This window comes from Kogia breviceps, chromosome X (genome assembly GCF_026419965.1).
Source record: "Kogia breviceps isolate mKogBre1 chromosome X, mKogBre1 haplotype 1, whole genome shotgun sequence".
Taxonomy (NCBI): domain Eukaryota; kingdom Metazoa; phylum Chordata; class Mammalia; order Artiodactyla; family Physeteridae; genus Kogia; species Kogia breviceps.
In genome coordinates, this window is record NC_081330.1 from 16,576,340 (window position 1) to 16,598,871 (window position 22,532).

Genomic DNA, 22,532 nt, shown 5'->3' on the forward strand with positions numbered 1-22,532 from the left:
CCAGAAAGTACAATACTTCAAGCTTCCCCACGGTACTTGGCAATACACTAGCAAACCCAATCTAACCTGTCCCCCACCCACAGATTCACAAACTTTTGACTGAACTTTGCCAGGGCTGGATATAATTAGGCATGGAACCAGAGGTTCCCGAAGTCTGCCATATGCCTACATGTATACCCATATACATGTGTAGAAAATGCCTTTGATCCACAAATCTTATATAAAAAAGCAGCTTAGAGTAAAGTTTCTTAAAAACTCTCTTCTATGGAGCATTTATCTTCTTTGGGGATAAATCTGGATTTGATCCCCACTCAGCCTCATCAAACAATACAGGCAAGTTTCCTCAGTCTTCTAGTGTTCTGGTCTAAAAACGCTATGGGTGTTCCATTAGTTCAATCCCGACACCTGGGCTTAGAGCAGGATGATCTGGGGAGGCTGTGGTGAATGTGATCAAGAGGAAATGTGGTGAATCAGTATTGAAACGTCTTAGGTGGCAGAAATAGCTGAATATAGTGACTAACACATAGTAGATGCTCAAAAAATACTGCTGCCAGAGTCATTTGATACCAGCCCAACATAATTTTGCTAAAGCACAGACAGATGAAGTGACTTGTCCAGGATCATACAGCTGGTCAGTGACAGCGCCTCCACTAGGTCGTGGGTGATTTATATGAAAGAGGGATTTTGGGGAGAGCTGGGAAGATGGCAGAAGAGTAAGACGCGGAGATCACCTTCCTCCCCACAGATACATCAGAAATACATCTACACGTGGAACAGCTCCTACAGAACACACACTGAACGCTGGCAGAAGACCCCAGACCTCCCCAAAGGCAAGAAACACCCCACATACCTGGGTAGGGCAAAAGAAAAAAGAATAAACAGAGACAAAGAATAGGGACGGGACCTGCACCAGTGGGAGGGAGCCGTGAAGGAGGAAAGGTTTCCACACACTAGGAGCCCCTTCGCGGGTGGAGACTGCGGGTGGCGGAGGGGGGAAGCTTCGGAGCCGCGGAGGAGAGCGCAGCCACAGGGGTGCGGAGGGCAAAGCGGAGAGATGCCCGCACAGAGGATCGGTGCCGACGGGCACTCACCAGCCCGAGAGGCCTGTCTGCTCACCCGCCGGGGCGGGCGGGGGCGGGGAGCTGAGGCTCGGGCTTCGATCGGATCCCAGAGAGAGGACTGAGGTTGGCGGTGCGAACACAGCCTGAAGGGGTTAGTGCGCCACGGCTGGCCGGGAGGGAGTCCGGGAAAAAGTCTAGAGCTGCCGAAGAGACAGGAGACTTTTTCTTGCCTCTTTGCTTCTGGTGCGCGAGGAGAGGGGATTAAGCGCGCCGCTTAAAGGAGCTCCAGGGACGGGCGCGAGCCGCAGCTATCAGCGCGGACCGCAGAGACGGGCATGAGCCGCTAAGGCCGCTGCTGCCGCCAACAAGAAACCTGTATGAGCACAGGTCACCGTCCACACCTCCCCTCCCGGGAGCCTGTGCAGCCCGCCACTGCCGGGGTCCCGGGATCCAGGGACAGCTTCCCCGGGAGAACGCACGGCGCGCCTCAGGCCGGTGCAACGTCACGCCGGCCTCTGCCGCCGCAGGCTCGCCCCGCATCCGTACCCCTCCCTCCCCCCGGCCTGAGTGAGCCTGAGCTCCCGAATCAGCGGCCCCTTGAACCCCGTCCTGTCTGAGCGAAGAACAGACGCCCTCAGGCGACCTACACGCAGAGGCGGAGCCAAATCCAAAGCTGAAACCCAGGAGCTGTGCGAACAAAGAAGAAAAAGGGAAATCTCTCCCAGCAGCCTCAGGAGTAGCGGATTAAATCTCCAAAATCAACCTGATGTACCCTGCATCGGCGGAAAACCTGAATAGACAAAGAATCATCCCAAATTGAGGAGATGGACTTTGAGAGCAAGATACATTATTTATCCTCTTTTCCTCTTTTTGTGAGTGTGTATGTGTGTGCTTCTGTGTGAGATTTCGTCTGTATAGCTTTGCTTTCACCATTTGTCCTAGGGTTCTGTCTGTCCGTTTTCTTTTTTTTACTTAAAAATTTTTTTTCTTAATAATTATTTTTTATTTTAATAACTTTATTATTTTTTAATCTTTTGCTGTACGCAGGCCTCTCACTGTTGCGGCCTCTCCCGTTGCGGAGCACAGGCTCCGGACGCGCAGGCTCAGCACCCATGGCTCACGGGCCCAGCCGCTCCGCGGCATGTGGGATCCTTCCAGACCGGGGCACAAACCCGTGTCCCCTGCATCGGCAGGCGGACTCTCAACCACTGCACCACCAGGAAGCCCAATAACTTTATTTTAACTTTTTTTCTTTTCTTTTCTATTCTTTTCTATTCCTCTCTTTTTCTCTTTCTCTTTCTCTCTTTCTCTCTCTCTCTCTCTCTCTCTCTCTCCCTCTCTCTCTCCCCCTTCCCTCCCTCCCTCCCTCTCTCTCTCCCTCCCTCCCTCTCTCTCTCCCTCCCTCCCTCCCTCCTTCTTTCTCCCTCCCCCCCCCTCTTTCTTTCTTTCTTCTTTTCCTCCCTTTTATTCTGAGCCATGTGGATGAAAGGCTCTTGGTGCTCCGGCTGGGTGTCAGGCCTGTGTCTCTGAGGCGGGAGAGCCAAGTTCAGGACACTGGCCCACAAGAGACCTCCCAGCTCCACGTAATATCAAATGGCAAAAATCTCCCAGAGATGTCCATCTCAACACCAAGACCCAGCTTCACTCAACGACCAGCAAGCTACAGTTCTGGACACCCTATGCCGAGCAACTAGCAAGACAGAAACACAACCCCACCCATTACCAGAGGGGCTGCCTAAAAACATAATAAGGCCACACACACCCCAAAACACACCACCAGACGTGGACCTGCCCACCAAAAAGATCCAGCCTCATCCAGCAGAACACAGGCACTAGTCCCATCCCCCAGGAAGCCTACACAACCCACTGAACCAACCTTAGCCACTGGGGGCAGACACCAAAAACAACAGGAACTATGAACCTGCAGCCTGCAAACAGGAGACCCCAAACACAGTAAGATAAGCAAAATGAGAAGACAGAGAAACACACAGCAGATGAAGGAGCAAGGTAAAAACCCACCAGACCTAACAAATGAAGAGGAAATCGGCAGTCTACCTGGAAAAGAATTCAGAATAATGACAGTAAAGATGATCCAAAATCGTGGAAATAGAATAGACAAAATGCAAGAAACATTTAACAAGGACCTCGAAGAAGTAAAGAGGAAACAAGCAAGGATGAACAACACAATAAATGAAATTAAAAATACTCTAGGGCTTCCCTGGTGGTACAGTGGTTGAGAGTCTGCCTGCCAATGCAGGGGACACGGGTTCTTGCCCCGGTCCGGGAAGATCCCACATGCCGCGGAGCGGCTGGGCCCGTGAGCCATGGCCGCTGAGCCTGCGTGTCCGGAGACTTTGCTTCGCAATGGGACAGGCCACAAGAGTGAGACGCCCGCGTAATGCAAAAAAAAAAAAAAAAAAAAAAAAAAACTCTCGATGGGATCAATAGCAGAATAACTGAGGCAGAAGAACGGATAAGTGATCTGGAAGACAAAAGAGTGGAAATAACTACTGCAGAGCAGAATAAAGAAAAAAGAATGAAAAGAACTGAGGACAGTCTCAGAGACCTCTGGGACAACATTAAATGCACCAACATTCCAATTATAAGGGGTCCCAGAAGAAGAGGAGAAAAAGAAAGGGACTGAGAAAATATTTGAAGAGATTATAGTTGAAAACTTCCCTAATAAGGGAAAGGAAATAGTTAATCAGGTCCAGGAAGCACAGAGAGTCCCATACAGGATAAACCCAAGGAGAAACACACGAAGACACATATTAATCAAACTGTCAAAAATTAAATACAAAGAAAACATATTTAAAGCAGCAAGGGAAAAACAACAAATAACACACAAGGGAATCCCAATAAGGTTAACAGCTGATCTTTCAGCAGAAACTCTGCAAGCCAGAAGGGAGTGGCAGGACATATTTAAAGTGATGAAGAAGAAAAACCTACAACCAAGATTACTCTACACAGCAAGGATCTCATTCAGATTTGATGAAGAAATTAAAACCTGTACAGACAAGCAAAAGCTGAGAGAGTTCAGCACCACCAAAACAGCTTTACAACAAATGCTAAAGGAACTTCTCTAGGCAAGAAACAGAAAAGAAGGAAAAGACCTACAATAACAAACCCAAAACAATTAAGAAAATGGGAATGGGAACATACATATCGATAATTACCTTAAATGTAAATACATTAAATGCTCCCACCAAAAGACACAGACTGGCTGAATGGATACAAAAATAAAACCTGTACATATGCTGTCTACAAGAGACCCACTTCAGACCTAGGGACACATACAGACTGAAAGTGAGGGGATGGAAAAAGATATTCCATGCCAATGGAAATCAAAAGAAAGCTGGAGTAGCAATTCTCATACCAGACAAAATAGACTTTAAAATAAAGACTATTACAAGAGACAAAGGACACTACATAATGGTCAAGGGATCGATCCACGAAGAAGATATAACAATTGTAAATATTTAGGCACCCAACACAGGAGCACCTCAATACGTAAGGCAAATACTAACAGCCATAAAAGGGGAAAGCAACAGTAACCCAATCATAGTAGGGGACTTTAACACCCCACTTTCACCCATGGACAGATCATCCAAAATGAAAATAAATAAGGAAACCAAAGCTTTAAATGATACATTAAACAAGATGGACTTAACTGATATTTATAGGACATTCCATCCAAAAATAACAGAATACACATTTTTCTCAAGTCCTCATGGAACATTCTCCAGGATAGATCATATCTTGGGTCACAAATCAAGCCTTGGTAAATTTAAGAACATTGAAATTGTATCAAGTATCTTTTCCGACCACAATGCTATGAGACAAGATATCAATTACAGGAAAAGATGTGTAAAAAATACAAACACATGGCGGCTAAAGAATACATGACTTAATAACGAAGTGATCACAGAAGTAATCAAAGACGAAATCAAAAAATACCTAGAAAGAAATTACAATGAAGACACGATGACCCAAAACCTATGGGATGCAGCAAAAGCAGTGCTAAGAGGTAGTTTACAGCAATACAATCCTACTTTAAGAAACAGGAAACGTCTCGAATAAACAACCTAACCTTGCACCTAACGCAATTAGAGAAAGAAGAACAAAAAAAACCCAAAGTTAGCAGAAGGAAAGAAATCATAAAGATCATATCAGAAATAAATGAAAAAGAAAGGAAGGAAATGATAGCAAAGATCAAAAAAACTAAAAGCTGGTTCTTTGAGAAGATACACAAAATTGTTATACCATTAGCCAGACTCATCAAGAAAAACAGGGAGAAGACTCAAATCAATAGAATTAGAAATGAAAAAGGAGAAGTAACAACTGACACTGCAAAACTACAAAAGATCATGAGAGATTACTACAAGCAACAATATGCCAATAAAATGGACAACCTGGAAGAAATGGACAAATTCTTAGAAATGCACAACCTGCCGAGACTGAATCAGGAAGAAATAGAAAATATGAACAGACCAATCACAAGCACTGAAACTGAAACTGTGATTTAAAATCTTCCAACAAACAAAAGCCCAGGACCAGCTGGCTTCACAGGCGAATTGTATCAAACATTTAGAGAAGAGCTAACACCTATCCTTCTCAAACTCTTCCAAAACACAGCAGAGGGAGGAACACTCCCAAACTCATTCTATGAAGCCAACATCACCCTGATACCCAAACCAGACAAAGATGTCACAAAGAAAGAAAACTACAGGTCAATATCACTGATGAACATAGATGCAAAAATCCTCAACAAAATACTAGCAAACAGAATCCGACAGCACATTAAAAGGATCATACACCATGATCAAGTGGGGTTTATTCCAGGAATACAAGGATTCTTCAATATACGCAAATCAGTCAACGTGATACACCATATCAACAAATTGAAGGAGAAAAACCATATGATCATCTCAATGGATGCAGAGAAAGCTTTTGACAAAATTCAACACCCATTTATGATAAAAAACCCTGCAGAAAGCAGGCATAGAGGGATGTTTCCTCAACATAATAAAGGCCATATACGACAAACCCACAGCCAACATCATCCTCAATGGTGAAAAACTGAAACCATTTCCACTAACATCAGTAACAAGACAAGGTGGCCCACTCCCACCACTCTTATTCAACATAGTTTTGCAAGTTTTAGCCACAGCTATCAGAGAAGAAAAAGAAATAAAAGGAATCCGAATCAGAAAAGAAGAAGTAAAACTGTCACTGTTTGCAGATGGTATGATACTATACATAGAGAATCCTAAAGATGCTACCAGAAAACTACTAGAGCTAATCAATGAATTTGGTAAATAGCAGGATACAAAATTAATGCACAGACATCTCTGGCATTCCTATACACTAAGGATGAAAAATCTGAAAGCGAAATTAAGAAAACACTCCCATTTACCATTGCAACAAAAAGAATACAATATCTAGGAATAAACCTACCTAAGGAGACAAAAGACCTGTATGCAGAAAATTATAAGACATTGATGAAAGAAATCAAAGATGATACGAATAGATGGAGAGATTTACCATGTTCTTGGATTAGAAGAATCAACATTGTGAAAATGACTCTACTACCCACAGCAATCTACAGATTCAAAGCAATCCCTATCAAACTACCGCTGGCAGTTTTCACAGAACTAGAACAAAATATTTCACAATTTGTATGGAAACCCAAAAGACCCCAAATAGCCACAGCACTCCTGAGAACGAGAAATGGAGCTGGAGGAATCAGGCTCCCTGACTTCAGGCTATACTACAAAGCTACAGTAATCAAGACAGTATGGTACTGGCACGAAAACAGAAATATAGATCAATGGAACTGGATAGAAAGCCCAGAGATAAACCCACGCACATATGGTCACCTTATCTTTGATAAGGGAGGCAAGAATATACAGTGGAGAAAAGACAGCCTCTTCAATAAGTGGTGCTGGGAAAACTGGACAGCTACATGTAAAAGTATGAGATTAGAACACTCCCTAACACCATACACAAAAATAAGCTCAAAATGGATTAAAGACCTAAATGTAAGGCCAGAAACTATCAAACTCTTAGAGGAAAACATAGGCAGAACACTCTATGGCATAAATCACAGCAATATCCTTTTTGACCCACCTCCTAGAGAAATGGAAATAAAAACCCAAACAAACAAATGGGACCTAATGAAACTTAAAAGCTTTTGCACAGCAAAGGAAACCATAAACAAGACCAAAAGACAACCCTCAGAATGGGAGAAAATATTTGCAAATGAAACAAGTGACAAAGGAGCAATCTCCAAAATTTACAAGCAGCTCATGCAGCTCAATATCAAAAAAAACAAACAACCCGGGCTTCCCTGGTGGTGCAGTGGTTGAGAATCCACCTGCCAATGCAGGGGACACGGGTTCGTGCCCTGGTCCAGGAGGATCCCACATGCTGCGGAGTGGCTAGGCCCGTGAGTCGTGGCCGCTGAGCCTGCGTGTCTGGAGCCTGTGCTCTGCGACAGGAGAGGCCACAACAGTGAGAGGCCCGCATACCGCAAAAAAAAAAAAAAAAAAAACCCAATCCACAAATGGGCAGAAAACCTAAATAGACATTTCTCCAAAGAAGATATACAGATTGCCAACAAACACGTGAAAGAATGCTCAACATCATTAATCATTAGAGAAATGCAAATCAAAACTACAATGAGATATCATCTCACACCGGTCAGAATGGCCATCATCAAAAAACCTAGAAACAATAAATGCTGGAGAGGGTGTGGAGAAAAGGGAACCCTCTTGCACTGCTGGTGGGAATGTAAATTGATACAGCCACTATGGAGAACAGTATGGAGGTTCCTTAAAAATCTACAAATAGAACTACCCTACAATCCAACAATCCCACTACTGGGCATATACCCTGAGCAAACCATAATTCAAGAAGAGTCATGTACCAAAATGTTCACTGCAGCTCTATTTACAATAGCCAGGACATGGAAGCAACCTAAGTGTCCATCGACAGATGAATGGATAAAGAAGATGTGGCACATACATACAATGGAATATTACTCACCCATAAAAAAGAAACGAAATTAAGTTATTTGTAGTGACATGGATGGACCTAGAGTCTGTCATAGAGAGTGAAGTAAGTCAGAAAGAGAAAAACAAATACCGTATGCTAACACATACATATGGAATCTAAGAAACAAAAAACCGTCATGAAGAACCTAGGGGTAAGATGGGAATGGGGGCGCAGACCTACTAGAGAATGGACTTGATATGTGGGGAGGGGTATTGGTAGGCTGTGACAAAGTGAGTGAGTGGCATGGACATATATACACTACCAAATGTAGAATAGCTAGCTAGTGGGAAGCAGCCACATAGCACAGGGAGATTAGCTCGGTGCTTTGTGACCACCTAAAGGGGTGGGATAGGGAGGGTGGGAGGGAGGGAGATGCAAGAGGGAAGAGATATGGGAACATGTGTATATGTGTAACTTATTCACTTTGTTATAAAGCAGAAACTAACACATCATTGTAAAGCAATTATACTCCAATAAAGATGTTAAAAAAAATTTTTTTAAAGAAAGAGGGATTTTCAAAATATAGGAACCTTCTAATATATATATATATATATACACATATACACAATGGAATATTACTCAGCCATAACGAAGAATGAAAAATTGCCATTTGCAGCAACACAGATGGACCTAGAAGTTATACTAAGTGAAGCAAGTCAGAAAGAGAAAGACAAATACCATATGATATCACTTATATGTGGAATCTAAAATATGACACAAATGAACCCATCTACAAGACAGAAACAGACTCACAGACATAGAGAACAGACTTATGGTTGGCAAGGGGAAATGGGGGTGGGGGAGGGATGGAGTGGGAGTTTGGGATTAGCAGCTGCAAACTATTATATATTGGATGGATAAACAAGGTCCTACCGTACAGCACCGGGCACTATGCTCAATGTCCTGTGATAAACCATAATGGAATAGAATAGGAAAAAGAATATATATGTATAACTGAATCACTTTGCTGTAGAGCAGAAATGAAACACAACACTGTAAATCAACTATACTTAAATAAAATTTTTAAAATTTAAGAATTACTTATTCTTACCACTAAAAAATAAAAGAAATTCGAACATGGAAATTCCCCAGCGGTCAAGTGGTTTGGGATTCCGCACTTTCACTGCCGAGGGCCGGGGTTCAGTCCCTGGTTGAGGAACTAAGTAAGATCCCACAAGCCGTGTGGCGCAGCCAAAAACACAAACAAAAAAAGAAATTAGAAGGTTAAAAAAATATATATATATATATAGGAACCTTCTAGAATCACAGTCTCTTAGAATTGCCAGTGTGATCTCCCTGGACCCAGCCCCCAATGATAAGCTGAAAGTGCTCAGAATTACCACCCAGTGGTTCTAGTCTCGGTACCACATGAAGCAGCCAAATCGTCCCACTTGATGAGGATTTGATGACAGTCAATGGAGCCTCTCTAAATCCCTGGTTCCTTCAACCATCCTCCATGTGATACCCCTTCCACTCACCATCTTCATCACCCTCCTGTGGATTCACCAATATCCCTCTAACAGTGATGCCCAAACGTGGGTGCATCCTCTGAAGGGGACTGGACCAGGGCAGGGGCATAATGGATTACTTTGCTCCTTCCTCTGAATGTTATGAGATCAAGATCATGTTGCATCGTTTAGCAGTCACGTGGCACTCTTCGCCCTTCTTTAATTTGTGGTTAGCTCAAACCCCCAAGATCTTTTTTATATGATCTCATCAAACCGTGTCTCCCTTACCTGGAATTTTTACGACCATATATTTGGTTTTCTGTTTTTAATTAATTAATGTATTTATTTTGGGGCTGTGTTGGGTCTTCGTTGCTGCGCGCGGGGTTTCTCTAGCTGCATCGTGGGGGCTACTCTTCGTTGCGGTGCATGGGCTTCTCTCATTGCAGTGGCTTTTCTCTGTTGCGGAGCACAGGCTCTAGGTGCGCAGGCTTCTGTAGCTGTGGCACACGGGCTTAGTTGCTCCGCGGCATGTGGGATCTTCCCAGACCAGGGCTCAAACCCGTGTCCCCTGCATTGGCAGGCGGATTCTTAAACATTGCGCCACCAGGGAAGTCCCTCGATCAGATATTTGTAAACTCTGTACAGCACTTTGTGTGGGTCCCACTTCTCAAGTTCTGATCACTGGAGGAAGACGCCATCAAATTCTTCTATGTCAGAAAACCTAAGTCTAAATATTGAACCTTGAGCGAACTGTTCTTCCACAACCTTAGTTTTTTTTTTTTTTTTCTATCTAGCATATTTTGAACTATAGCACACTTAAATAGAGATCATTTCTACAAACTGCTGGAGCTTAATGGCTTAAAGAGAGCATATGTGTGTTGGGGAGAGTAGCTTTTATGCAGTCAGTATAATGCGCCAGGCATTGTTAAGGGCTTTCTATACTTTAGCTCATTCCCTCTGATCGACGTAGGATTGTTATCCTGAGTTTATAGACAAGGAAACTGAAGCTCAAGAGATTCCACTGTTATTAAGGGGAAGAGGCAAGATCTGAATCTAGTTCTGACTAATCCCAAAGGCCATGTCCTTTTATTGCGCCGGCGGCTCTTAACCTCGGCTGCACGTTAGAATCAGCTGGGGAGCTCTCAAGCCTCCCAACACCCAGGCCCCACCCCAGGCCAATTAAAGCACAGTTCCTGGAGGTGGGTTTAAAGTCTCCCCAGGTGATTCTAATATAAAGCAGTAAAACTGCTGCTTTATTTCATACTGTTTCCGAGGTTAGGCAGGCATAGATGTGAATGCAACTATTAGGCTCTCTCTCTCTATTTTTTTTTTTAGCACTGGTTGCTTCAAAAAGCAAGACTGAAGTTATTTAAGGCACTAACATCAAACGAATAGTGCTGGAGAGACTAACTCCGCAGCTCCTTGTTCTGACGGGGGGAGGCGAGGGCAGCCACCTAAACTCCCTTCTAACTTTGACCCCTTGAAGCTTCCGCAGCTCATTTTCTGAACCACAGTGCTTTCTTTAGTTCTGAAAGGCAGGTCTGGCCTATCTACTGGGTGAACAGACTACAGGTGGGTCCTGAACATTCTTAGCTCTGGCAGGGCATTTCTGTGTCTCTTTGACTCATCAGGACAGAAGTCTTGGGTTGGTTTTGTTTTGTTTTTTTGTTTCTTCTTTCTGAGTAGTTTGTACAAGAGAGTGGTCTGAGAGGTTTGCCTGGGGAATTGAGACTCTGTGTTGGTTCCTTCCTGTATCCCTCTGGCAGCTCCTTATACGATGTTTGCAAAATTAGGAACGGACATGATGCAACGGGGAAAATCATTTGTACGTTGGCGGGAGGTGCAAATCCCCGAAGAGCCCATTGCCAAAATAAGAAAACTCCAAGTCACTGGGAAGTTGTAAAACCTAGCACTGCGAGAACAAAGGTCCCAGGCATATGGAATAGCTTATCAGAGGCAGGGCAGGCTCCGGGGAGAGAGACACCTAGATCTGGTCAAGGAGAGGTCAAGAAGTGTTGGGGATGATGAGAGGGCTGAAAGATGTGATTAAAGTAAATCCTCCAAAGATGGGAAAACTGGGCTATATGGCTTCTTCCTGTGCTTAATATGCCCTCAACTTTCGTGGGGTGGGCGTGGGCACTCGGTGATTTGCTTCTTGCCCGTGGCTCCCTGTCCTGTCTCCAGGGTTGGAAGAGATTCTTTGCCTGCAAATCCTGGGTGTGTGTTTCCCCTTTTACAAGCAGTCAGGGCTCTGGGAAGAAAATGGATCTCTCTTCGAAACCATAACATGATCGTAGAGGCAAAGAGGGCCTCTTCCAGAGACCCAATTTAGGTGACATACACATGTTCCCATGGACTGTCAAGAAAAATGGGACCAAGTGGGTTTTTTCTCTCTTTATCCCATCTTTTTTCCTTCCCCCCGCCCCCCCCCCCCCCTGGCCTTGAAGGAGTCGGGTAATCTAATCTCCACAGACCTCCATTTCTCCTCAGTCTGCCTGGGCAAACACCACCAAAGAGGGTCTTGGAAGAGCGTGTCAACACATCCAAAATGTTTCCCTCACGTGGTTCTCATCTCACACTTCTTTCTGGCATTGGAGGCATGCGACACTTCCATGCGAAGAAAGTCCCCAAATAGCAAGTAGTAAACAGAGCCAGGGAGGCTGAGGTACCCCGCACCAGCCCTCAGGCCTGCTCCCCTCCAGAGGAAAGGCAACTCCTTCCCCCTTCAGACAGCTAAGCCAGGCCACAGGGTCAGCTAATCAATGACAGGTGTCATGCCCCATGATACACCTGAAGGAAACGAAGAGAAGCACACAGAACCCTCCAGGCTTGACTGCTCCAGGAGCAGCGTTGGCTGGCATGTTACAAAGCAGCCCTGCGCACGGGACCGGACCCTTCGATCCCAGGTGCCCTTGGGTCAGCTAGGAAGGTGAGAGGCAGAACAGAAGGGGCCCCAAGAACTGCTCGATCGGGGAGGCTCCAGCCAGCAGGGACTGGGCCGAGACAACGGCAATGTTTATTCAGCTTAGAGCTTTCATTTTTTCCTAAGTCATTTCAATGAGTTAAAGGAAAGAAATCGTTCTCCTGGATTGAGTCCATCACTAAATATTTGGGACACACGCTGAAAGGTTAGAAGCAAAACTCCTGCAAAGAAATGATTGCTGGAATGAGGGAGTTGGCTACCAGAGGAAGCCTGGGATAAAAGCCAACGGTGACCCGGGAGGGAATCAAGAGCAGTGAAATGATCCATGAAGTTCCTTGGCATTTTCAAGCACTCCTGGAAAGAGAGCGGCTCATCAACTTCACTGAAGAATCTCCAAACAAAGAGCTCAACTGTCTCCGTGTTTCCCGGCCTCAGAAATAGGCTGGGAAACTTGACTGAACGTTGAGAAATGAACATTTCGAGTCTGGGGCTTTCTACCACGGTCCGGGGTGCTTCCAACAGTTTGCCCTGATCTTCAAGGTTACACAAGTGCCAGGCGGTGTCCCAGGAATACAGTTTTCCTCGGCCCTACCTGGACCTACATTCTCTCGGCCTCCATTGCTGTGTAGGAATGGATTTGAGCCAATGATCTCCCTTGCCTCGAAAACAACAAAACCAGAAACCAAGCCTACCACAACTACTCCAACTAGGGGGTGACTGACTTTTCCACGGAAAATTCACGAGGAAAAGAGGGGAGGGGAAAGAAGGGGAGGGGCTAGGGTGGTCAGTGTCCCATTAGATTGAATCAACCCCAACGTGTGAAAAAGTGTCAAGAGCAAATTTCCTATTTTTGGAGAGCTTGGGCCACGCTCTTTTGCTTCATTATCGGAAACCTAGTGCCAGCAGGAGGAAGAGGTGAGGAGAGCCGTGGGAGCTCTCCGCCCGGAATCAGGGACCCAGGTGCAGACCCAGAATCCGGTCCTGGGGTCCGAGGCGAGGTCGGGTACACAGGGGCTGCTATAAAAAGGGGAACAGAGAAGTAGGCTCGGGAATGAGGACAGATCTGGATGCCCTCCACAAGCCAGAGTAGAGGCCGGGAGGTCTGCGAGAAGCAAAGCTGGAGAGACTGCATAGACGCTGGTCCCCCCCCCCCCAGGCACGGCTCTGCTTCCGAGGCCCCTGGCATTCTGGGGAGAAAGGGTGCCGCGAAGGAAGGATGCACTCCTGGTTAAGACAGTAACGTCACCGGCGCGTTATTACACGTCGTATATACTCCCGCCCCCAGAAAGAGATCACGGTTTCATTTGAGGGAGCGCAACCCCCAAAAGACCGGAAATGGAGGGACCTCTCACCACCATTCCCGAGAGCAGAGCAAAGCATTACCGCAGGGCTATTTTCATGGCAAGAGGCTCATACATACCTTTAATCCTGAAGGGGCAAGATGAAACGCCCTTCAATCTCTGTTCCAAATCCATGCTTAAATTTTACTTTAAATGTTTTATGATAAGGGATACAAACTCTTAACTCAGCGCCCTTTCTAAGGAGTTCGTCTCCTGAAGCAATTTGTAAATGTTGCAAGGTGTCAGAAGTATATAGGCTTTAGCGCAGGAAGGAAATTGGGTCTGAAATCCCAAGGAGCACGGGGCTAGCAGGTGGCCCTGGAAACATCTGATGGGAAGAGAATGTTTCTCACTTGCCTCGCATCTCACCAAGAGTTTATTATTTCAGACTGGGAAAGCTTGAGCAATAGGGCTTTGGGGTTTCATCTCAAAATCCTCTAGGGATCAGATCGCTCACTTTGGGGTGCTGCTGTGCGTTAACAAGGGGTGGGTTAGAGCGTAAGCGGCTGACTCATGAGGCAGAGTGGGAGTTGGGTGGGTCCCAGCGTCCTTAGAGGTAAGCTGAGGGCGCCAGAGCAAAGCTGGAGTTAGCAAATACTTTCTGGGAAGGACCAGCTAGTAAGGAACAGGAACTGTAGACCACATACGGTCCCGAGCATATACTCTTCTTTCTTTTCATTTTTTAAACAGCTTTATTGAGATATAACTTGCATATCATACAACTCATTCACTAAAAGTATATCATTTTGTGGTTTTTCTGTGCAATGTTGTACAGCCATCACTATAATCAATTTTTTTAATGTTTATCACCACAAAATAAAACAAACCTGAACCCATTAGCCGTCATTCCCTTTTCCCCATCATCCCCAGCTCTAGGCAACCATTAATCTACTTTCAATCTCGATATGTTGGCCTATTCTGTTCATTTCATACAGATGGAATCATAAAATGTGTTCTGGGGGCTTCCCTGTTGGCGCAGTGGTTGAGAATCCGCCTGCCGATGCAGGGGACACGGGTTCGTGCCCCGGTCCGGGAAGATCCCACATGCCGCGGAGCGGGTGGGCCCGTGAGCCGTGGCCGCTGAGCCTGTGCGTCCGGAGCCTGTGCTCCGCAACGGGAGAGGCCACAGCAGTGAGAGGCCCCCGTACTGCAAAAAAAAAAGTGTTCTGCAAATGGCTTCTTTCACTTAGCATAGTGTTTCCAGGTTAATGCATGAGGAGCATGTCTCACTACTTCATTCCTTTTCTTGACCAAATAATACTCTATTGTATGGATATTCCATGCTTTGTAATTCTATCATCGACAGTTGGGTTGTTCCCACCTGTGTTATTATGAATAATACTGCTATAAACATTCCTGTACAAGTTTTGTATGGACCTGTGTATTCAATTCTTTGGGGTATATACCTAGGAGTGGAATTGCTAGGCCATATGGTAACCTTATGTTTAATCTTTTGAGGAACTTCCAAACTGTTTTACAAATTGATGCCAACATTTTCCCATCCCATGAGCAATGTATGAGAGTTCTAATTTCTCCATGGTTCTCACCAGCACTTGTTATTGTCTTTTTGATTATAGTCATCCTAGTGAGTGTGAAGTAGGATCTCACTGTGGTTTTGATGTGTATTTCTCTAATGACCCATGATGTAGAGCATCTTTTATTTACTTGTTTGTTTGTTTATTTATTTATGGCTGTGTTGGGTCTTCATTGCTGTGCGTGGTGTGGGCTTTCTCTAGCTGCGGGGAGAAGGGGCTACTCTTCGTTGCGGTGTGCGGGCTTCTCACTGCGGTGGCTTCTCTTGCTGTGGAGCACGGGCTCTAGGCACGCAGGCTTCAGTAGTTGTGGCACATGGGCTCAGCAGTTGTGGCGCACGGGCTCTAGAGCACAGGCTCAGTAGTTGTGGCACACGGCCTTAGTTGCTCCACGGCATGTGGGATCTTCCCAGACCAGGGCTCAAACCCATGTCCCCTGTATTGGCAGGTGGATTCTTAACCACTGTACCACCAGGGAAGTCCCTAGAGCATCTTTTCATGTGCTTATTGGCCACCTGCATACCTTCTTTGGAGAAATGTCTATTTACATCCTCTGCCCATTTTAAATTGGGTTATTTGTCTTTATTGTTGAACTGTAAGTATTCTTTATATATCCTGGATACAAATCAATTCTCAGACATATAGTTTGCATATAATTTATCCCATTCTTTGGTTTTTTTTTTTAATCCTTTAAAAATGAAAAGGCCTTACAAAAGCAGGCTACTTATAGGATATGACCCTCGGGCTGTAGTTCAATGAGTCCTAGTCTAGATCGTGAGTTTTGCAAAAATGTTTTCCTGATTGTAGTGAACATCTTTCCTAGGAACCCCTTTCTCTGGTAAGAAAATCTGGATTTTCTTTGGGAGAGCTCTTTCTCCCCCATTTCATTCTGTCTTGGGAATGTCAGTGAAGATTTCTTGCCTTCCTCTGGCTAAGGAGCAAACAGATGAACCAAGCTAAGCCAGTCTCTCCAGAGGCTATAGATGTCGAGCAAAGTAAAGTAACCAAAGGGAGAAGACCAGTGGAAGCTGATTCATCCCAGTGGAAGCAGTCTGATGAAACTGTTCCTGAGTTCCCACAACTGATGGAACCAGAGCTGCCGTGTTCCTATTCTCTTACTTCAACTACTCCCATTTCCTTCTAAAAAACTGTATCCCCCATTCCTTTTGTTTGTTATCCACAGTCTCTCTTGCTTGTACCTAAATGATACTAGCAATCAATCCTTTCTCCAAGCAAGATGATACACTGAGCCCCAATATAAAATGGATAAAATTTGGGCAGCTTTGGTTGCACTGGGGTGGAAGCCCAGCTACATTACTGCTACGCCCCTCCCATTGTAATCCCCCAGGCATCGCGATGTCATTGTGGAACAGTTTGAAAAACTCTGGATAGGTGCCACTAAGGTATTTTCCAACTCTGGTACATTAAGATTTGATGATTCTAAGAAGTGGGGGAGAGATGGTAAATTGTGGGGGGCAAAATAAGTCTTCCGATTAGTCAGGAGTACTTGTCCCAATGGATCTCATAAGAGAGAATAAAATCAACAATGCAGAAAGAGACAGGCAGGGTTCAGAGGGCTTCCAAACCAAATGAAGCCAAAGGAAGAAACTACGAACCAGGTAGAGAATTTTAATCCCAAAGTAAGTAGGTTAAGAGTATGAGCTAAAGCATTTCTCTTTAGAGGTGAATAAAGGAAAGGATAAGCAATCCAAAGAAGTAAGTCCTTGTTGATTGAAAAAAGACTACCAAACTATACTTTGAGTTTAGCTCTCTCTCTACCGATTGTCCCATAGCAGCATCATCTTTGCCCAGAAATAAACCCTCACATCTATAGTCAATGGATTTTTGATGAAGGTGCCAAGACCATTCAATGGAGAAAGAATAGTGTATTCAACAAATGGTGCTGCGAAAACTGGGTATCTACATGCAAAAGAATGAAGTTGGACCCTTACCTTACATCATATACAAAAAATTAAACAGATCAAATACGACAATTTAAGAGCTAAACTACAAAACTCTTAGAAGAAAACATAGAGAAAATCTGCATAACCTTGGATCTGGCAATGGATTCTTTAAAATGTCACCAAAATCACAGGCAACAAGAGAAAATATAGATAAATTTAACTGCATCAAAATTTAAAAATTTTTTGCATCAACAGACACTATCAAGAGAGTGAAAAATAACCCACAGATGAAAATCATATATTTGATAAGAGTTTGATATCCAGAAGGATATAAGAAACTCCTATAACTCAACAATAAAAAGACAAACATCCCAATTAAAATGGGCAAGGGACTGGAATACATATTTCTCCAAAGAAGATATACAAATGGCTTATGAGTACATGAAAAGATGCTCATCAATAGTCATCAGGGAGGGGACTTCCCTGGTGGCACAGTGGTTAAGAATCCGCCTGCCAATGCAGGGGACACAGGTTCGAGCCCTAGTCCGGGAAGATCCCACGTGCGGCGGAGCAACTAAGCCCGTGCACCACAACTACTGAGCCTGCACTCTAGGGCCCACGAGCCACAACTGCTAAAGCCTACACGCCTTGAGCCAGTGCTCTACAACGGGAGAGGCCACCACAGTGGGGAGTCTGCACACCACAGCGAGGAGTGGCCCCTGCTCGCTGCAGCTGGAGGGGGCCCGCACACAGCAGTGAAGACCCAATGCAGCCAATAAGTAAATAACTTAATTTAAAAACGTCATCAGAGAAATGCAATTCAAAACCACAGAAGATACCACATCATACCCAGTAGGATGGCTACAGTTTTAAAAGTGGAAAATAATAAGTGTTGGCACAGATGTAGAGAAATTGGAACCCTCACACATTGCTTGGTGGGAATGTAAAATTATGCAGCGTCTGTGGAAAATAGTTCGGTGGTTCCTGTAATGTTAAACATAGTATTACCATATGATCCAACAATTCTACTGGCAGGTATATACCCCCAGAGAATTGAAAACACGGACTCAAACAGGTATTTGCACACCCACATTCATAGCAGCATTATTCACAATAGCCCAAAGGTAGAAACAACCCAAGTGTCCATCAATAGGTGAATAAACAAAATCCATACAATGGAACATTGTTCAGCCTTAAAAAGAAATGAAGTTCTAATATCTGCTGCAACTTTGGATGAACTTTGTAAACATTACGATAAATTATATAAGCCAGTCACAAAAACTTATATGATTCCACTTATATGAAATATCTAGAATAGATAAATTCATAGAGACAGATTAGATTAGAGGTTACCAGGGACTGGAAGGGGCGGGGGATGGGGATTATTGCTTAATGGGTACAGAGTTTCTGTTTGGGGTGATGAAATATTTTGGAAATGATAGTGGTGATAGCTGTACAACATTGTGAATTTAATGCTACTGAACTGTACACTTAAAGTGGCTAAAGTGGCAACAGTCTATGTTTTTTTTATCACAAGAAAAAATAGTAAAAAGAAGTATTATCTTTAACCCATATGTAGTGAATATAATAGTAAAGAGGATTTGAGGGGCTAAGAAGCATGTCCCTGGGTTAATTGGGTTAAGAATTTCTGAACAAAAAAAGGAGAGGAAAGTGACCCTAGTTATGAGGCGTATTCATCAGGAAAACAAGAATTCCATCTGCAGAAGGAGAGAACAGAAGCCTCATGGCTTGTCTGGCAACCCCACTAACCATCAGCCTGGAGGAAATACTTTAGGTACACCAAATACAGCAATGGGGTCTCTCAAGTTCACCCATTCCAGTCTCTGGGGACCTTGCCCTCAGTCCTTTTGACAGAGGGGGCACTGAAAAACTTAAGCTAAAGCTACCATTCAGCGCACGGCTTGTGAGGCCAGACGAGTAAAAACTGGCTGAGAGCTACCAGTAATCATCTGGGGGGTGTCCTACCTGATCTCAGGAGCTGCACAAGAAAGCATTGGCAGGAAATACAGTGAGTCAGCGGAGCTGCAGAGGACACCAAATTCCATGACCACCGAAGAGGAATCCGAACCACTCAGGACCATGGGGATTAGAGATCCAGATCTGAGACTGGGTGGGACTCAGCCATATGCCCGAGCCCTGCATTGGGTCTATGTACTGGATGAGACAGCACTGTTGCCAGTGGGTGTTTTGTGAACAGGGTTGGCACCCAGTTACCACTCAGGTCTTGCATTATCCCATGGTCTACGGTGACCTGGACAAGCAAGAGTTCCTGTATTCATTTCCATCTCTATCTCAGATGAAACACGCACCTTTCCATTGGGCTCAAGAGACCAAGTGAATCAGAGTCTGTGTCCACTCTTCTCCCAGAGCCCCCAGCTTCACTATTGGTCAGACTCCACCACTTAGCTACTCACACCCACCTCTTTGGGGCTGTCCACATCCTGGGACTGGTTCTTGCAGTACTAGTGAATGTAAAGCACGTTTGCACAAAACTGATATTTGGTCTACATTCTCTAGGTTGTCTTCTTCTTGGCCACGCCACACGGCTTGCGGGATCTCAGTTCCCCAACCAGGGATTGAACCCAGGCCCTTGGCAGTGAAAGCGCGGAGTCCTAACCACTGGACAGCCACAGAAATCCTAGGTCTCCTAATTTGAGTCTTGTGTTTGCTGAGCCGAATGGTTGCCTGGGTTCCTGAGCTTCTCTCGTCCTACCTTGTGGTCCCCGTGGAACTACTTTCCATTTCCTTCTCCTTTTCAGTTTTGGGAAGGGTTCCCATATGCCCCCCGGCGCTCTCACTGCTTACCCTCAGCACCAGATTGTGTGGACCCCGACCCAATTATGTGCACATAATGCCCTGGGCATCTTTACTCTAGTCTACCCACCTGCTCCAGAAACCTAGCTCCAATTCAACTGGAAGTCTGATCTCTCCCAACCCATTTAATGATAAGCAGTTGCCTTTGGTCCTAGCTCTGATAGAAGGTATCTTCTTACTCTTAATGGCAATGAGACCAAGCTGTAAGCTCAGTCCTTTTAAACAGAAAATGGTTCTCTTAAAGGTTGTTCCAGGAAGCCTAAAATTATCAAGTGATGATGAACATCCCAAGAACACATTTTACCCCCAGTTACTTTTGGAGCTAAACATGGTCACAAAACATTCTCTGGCAACAGCAGTGGTTTATCCAATAGAAATATTCAACCCATGCTTGGGACTCCTAGGAAGCTATAGGCACGCCAAAAACGTCGTTGAAAGCATTTGGGATTTGGTATTTCAGAAATGGAATTATATAATCATTATGGGAAAAACAGAACTTTGTTGGGCTTCCTGACACTTATTTCAGTTTAATATTGGTTTTGGTTGATTTACATATAATATCAGGAAACATCGTAATCTCCTCCGTACCTAGGGTCTCCAAAGGTTTTCATGAAACCCTGGATGGCCATAGTCCCTCTGGGGGCTACCTAGGCCATGGGAACAAGGGAAAAAAATGATTGAGTTCAGAAATGGGTGCGATCCAGTTTGGGACATTTGCTTCGGGACATTTGCTTCAGGCCTTCGCTTGGGTGCAGAAGCTGAATAATTGAAATTCAAAGCTAAAGCAAGGCTAAGACTAACAGACATCCAGATTGAGGTTTCAGCGAGTCACAGAAAGGCAACTTAAGTTCAAAGAACAGGCATTTTCTGTGACTCATAAACAGACCTCCAAAACTCCATAAGGTTTCTGTGCAGTTATGTCAGACCTGGATGAGAAAATAAATAATTCCATGCTTCCTACGAGTGTATCCATATACACAATGTGCAGTCGGTAAGAGCAGGGTTAAGGAATAGTGTTAGTTATCAAGGAAAGAAGGGGAGTCATTTTCGTTAATAACTAGAGCATCTCCATGTGTGCCAGGGCACCCAAACTTGATTTTGTCTGTGATTGGCTGCTTCGCCACAGGGCAGGAGCATCTGTGATATTGCCACACACCTGGGAAAAGGCAGCTCATTCTCTAACACACAGGTACCAAATTGGGCACTGAGCAATTGTAGAGGTAAGTCATCTGGAGGTTTCTGGGTGTGGAAAACCCAAGTGACCCTCTGCCTCAGGAAGACATGAGAATAGGTAGTACCTTCCAGGGACCTGACGGCACCAAGATAGAAAATGGAGAATCAGAAAGGAAGATTCAGGCAGATGTCCAAGAAAGACTCCAGTATTTACACACTATTGTACTTGACTTCTACATGTTGCTACAGCAATCACAGGGGGAAAAAAATCCCTTTTGCAAACATGAAAAATGTGACCTCAAAGATGTTAATTGTACGTATAGGTTCAAAGAACATACTAATTGCAGTATTCCTAGCACTTTATCCCTACACGTTGTTTTTGAAATTGATGCCAGTAGCCAGTGACCCCGAGGGAACTCCACGCTGATTGCAACCAACCCCCCTCCACCCAGCTTTGGAGTCTAGCCTGCTCCTTCTCTCCCAGGGCTTCCTAAAGGAAAAGGACAGTGAGAGGGGCCTAGAGGTGGGGAACTCTGAGCCGCCAAAGTAGCACAGGGAGCCTAGGAGCTGAGGAAGACATACAGACCAAGACAGGCCAAGGGGACAGCAAAGGGAGGGGGAATCTCAGCTTCATCCACTAAAGATAGATCCTATACCTGGGTCCAACTCCAGCCCTGAGAACAGAGTAAAGGAGAGGCCCAAGCTGTCTGGGCCACTACCCTTGGCCAATCAAAGGTCAACTCAGGCCTCTCCCATAAATTCCCAGTGCATATATCCAACTGTCTACTCTACGTTTTCACTTAGATGTCGGAGAAATTCCTCAAATTTAACATGCCAAGACCTCAGCTCTTGATCTTTGTCTACCTCCTACCCCAAACCCACCCACAACCTTCTCGATCTCTCTTAATGCAGCTCTATTCCTCCAGTTGCATAGACCAAAGACCTGGGCATCATTTTTGATTCCTCCTTTTCCCTTAAACCCCCAATCCAATCCATCCACAAATGCTATTGGCTCCACCTTCAAACTCTATCCGGAATCTGACCACTTCTCATCTCCTCCACCTCTATCTTCCCGGCCTGAGCCACCATCATCTCTAGCCAGAAATATGTCAATAGCCCCTTCCATGCTTCTACCCATTTCTCCCACACTCTCACCTAAACACAGCAGCCAATCATCAAAAAGTCTAAAAAGAATAAATGCTGGAGACAGTGTGGAGAAAAGGGAACCCTCGTACACTGTTGGTGGGAATGTAAATTGAT